The sequence below is a fragment of the Corylus avellana genome, chromosome ca6 (genome assembly GCF_901000735.1).
Source record: "Corylus avellana chromosome ca6, CavTom2PMs-1.0".
NCBI classification, from domain to species: domain Eukaryota; kingdom Viridiplantae; phylum Streptophyta; class Magnoliopsida; order Fagales; family Betulaceae; genus Corylus; species Corylus avellana.
This window is the reverse complement of record NC_081546.1, coordinates 17,209,637-17,212,657: the sequence shown is the minus strand read 5'-3', so window position 1 is coordinate 17,212,657 and position 3,021 is coordinate 17,209,637.

Below are 3,021 nucleotides of genomic sequence, written 5' to 3'. Positions count from 1 at the left end.
ACACACACACACACATAGAGCAGTCAATAATTTATATTTTTAAGGAATGATTGCTTTAGAAAAGTTTTTGTCATGACCTGCTAGCTATAAAAGATTTAGTTGTAAACGAAATATTTTGGTAGAGAATTAAAGACCGGGACGACAATATCTTGTGTCTCATTCTCACATGGCGTAAGACCGGGACGTCAATTGGACAGTACATAAGGAGAAAATTTTAGTAGATATTATATTCCGGCAAACGGGGGGAAAAGCAATCCCCAAAGATTTTGATTGGAATCTAGTCTTACATCAAATGCAAATTGGTACTGAACGAAAAAAATTTGACTTTGACTCAATTAACTGGAAAATTTGATCGAATGAAATGCAAGTTTAGGTTAGCCAAAAAATTGGCAGCTGTTGGAGGAAAAGAAATCTATGACGTCGAGAATAGGAATGTCGAAGTGGTAAAGCTTCTCTTTCTTATTTTTCCTAGAATTTTTTAGGTCAAATAGTTTTTAATAGTTTCTAATAGTTTCTTACAAATGGAATATCAGGAAAAGGAATCTCCCGACGGAGTTGTTCGACGTTGTTGTAGAAATTACGTGATGTTTAATAAACTTCTTACAAAAGTGCCCCATAACGTCGGTGGGTTTCGGATTTTTGTAGGAGGTAGAAATCTGGCTGTTGAAGAGAGAGCCACTCCTATAGGCAGAGGAAAGCGATTGATGAACGATGTCAACCTGCAAGTTTGCAACCCATCAAAGAAATCAAAAACGACTACGGAGAGAAGCATGGTTGACCCTGCAACCCCAATGACCCCGACCCATCAAGAAATCATAATTGCTGAATGTATGAAGCATCTAAATGGGATTAGTGACTTCCCAGGAGGTGCTTACTTTTTGGCGATGGAAGGATTTAAATATCCGCACATACAAGATTTTTTCCGATTCATGCGTAAGAATTTAAGGCGGTCGTGGATAATTAATGAGTTGCCTAAACAGTTGCCTAAGTGAAGGTAAGTAAACTAATGCATAAGTGTTTAGTTTAATCTTACAAAATTGCCTACTTTTCATTGAATATTTTATCTGCACTAAAAGTGAATTTGATTTTAGTATCTTTGTGGAATTTGCCAGCAGATTTAAGGATCTTTGATTTAAGTAAACTAATGCATAAGTGTTTAGTTTAATCTTACAAAATTGCTTACTTTTCATTGAATATTTTATCTGCACTAAAAGTGAATTTGATTTTAGTATCTTTGTGGAATTTGCCAGCAGATTTGTTGCTGTAGGCTTCTCTGCAAAGTTTGTAGAGTCTGGTTTTGCTTGCTTGAATGTGTTCTTATTGTAATTTTGGTCTTATTTTGGGAAAGCTTTCTGGTAGTGATTCCTGGTTTGCTTGTAAATTTGCTGATTGCAAGCTGTCTGTAGCTTTGTGGTTTTCTTTCTAGTTGGTTTTGGTTAGTTTTAAACCTCTGTGAGGTTCTTGTTGTAATTGTCTGCTTTGATAGCTTATCTATTTTTTCTTCTGTTTTCAAGAATCGGGGAGTTGCCATATTGTTTATGTGATGTAATTATTTTTTTGAGGGCGCAATTGGAATATATATAGAACAACCAAAAATACGAAAATGAAAAATATTTGGTGGTTGACCAAATGCAAGTTGCAAAGGGGAATGTTTTTGGTAAGTTGTTGATTTGATCCGAACTAATGATGCAGCATGTAATATTGCATGTCTCCAAGCAGAAATATGTAATTTTGTTTTCATAAGTAAAGGTCGAGAAATTAACTGAATTCGTTTAATAAACAATTCAGCTAAACCATTTTGAGTATGAGTATGAGCAATAGGATCTTCAACATTAATTCCAATTGACATGCAATAGTCATAAAATGCTTAAGACGTAAATTCACCCACATTATCCATCCAAATAGATTGAATTGGATAATCAGGAAATTGTGCTCGTAATCTAATTATTTGAGCAAGAAGTTTAGCAAATGCAACATTACGAGTAGAAAGCAAACAAACATATGACCACCTAGATGATGCATCTATTAAAACCATAAAATATCTAAATGGCTCACATGGAGGGTGAATCGGCTCACATATATCCCGTTGAATTATTTGTAAAAATGATGGAGATTCGACAATTATCTTAGAATGTGATGGTTTGATAACAAGTTTACCTTAAGAACATGCAATACAAGGATAATCACTTGGTAAAATAATCTTCTAGTTCTTTAAGGGATGCCCATGAGAATTCTTAATTATTCGATGCATCATAATTGTTCCCAGATGTCCAAGATGATCATGCCAAAGCATAAACATCTTTGGATTAGAGCAATTCTGGTGCATCACAACATGTGATTCAATTGTTCTTATTGTTGTATAATACAACCTGAAAGAGAAAGTAGATAGTTTTTCCAATATAAGCTTCTGACCCGAAATTATTGAAGTAATATAAAGATATTCGTCACTGCCTTCATTAGTGGTTTCAACATGATAACCATTTAGACAAATATCTTTAAAACTGATTAAATTTCTTCAAGATTTAGAAGAATACAAAGCATTGTTAATAAAAAATTTTGTTCCTTTTGGCAATATGATATTTGCTCTTCCAAAGCCTTCGATTAAGTTTGATGAACCTGATATTATATTGCCACTAGCTTTGTTTAATATAAAGTATTGAATATATTTCTTATTTCTAAGAATTGTGTGCATTGTACAACTGTCTACTAGATACAAATCTTCACCAATCATCTTAGAATTAATCATTCAATCAATATGACCCATGCCTCCATATATAAACAAAATATATATTAAATTTCATTAATAAAAAAGAAAATAATAAAATACAATTAAATTTGACAATGTAAACATACTGTGATTAAAACATAATGAAAACATAATAATTGTTGTAGATATATTCATCACCAATCAAAAGATCAATTTTTGTGTTAGAGTCTACAAAGAAATCAAAAACATCAAGATGAATGTTACCCTCTCCATTTAGAGTATCAAGAAAAATTGGAGAATTTTCAAGATTACTA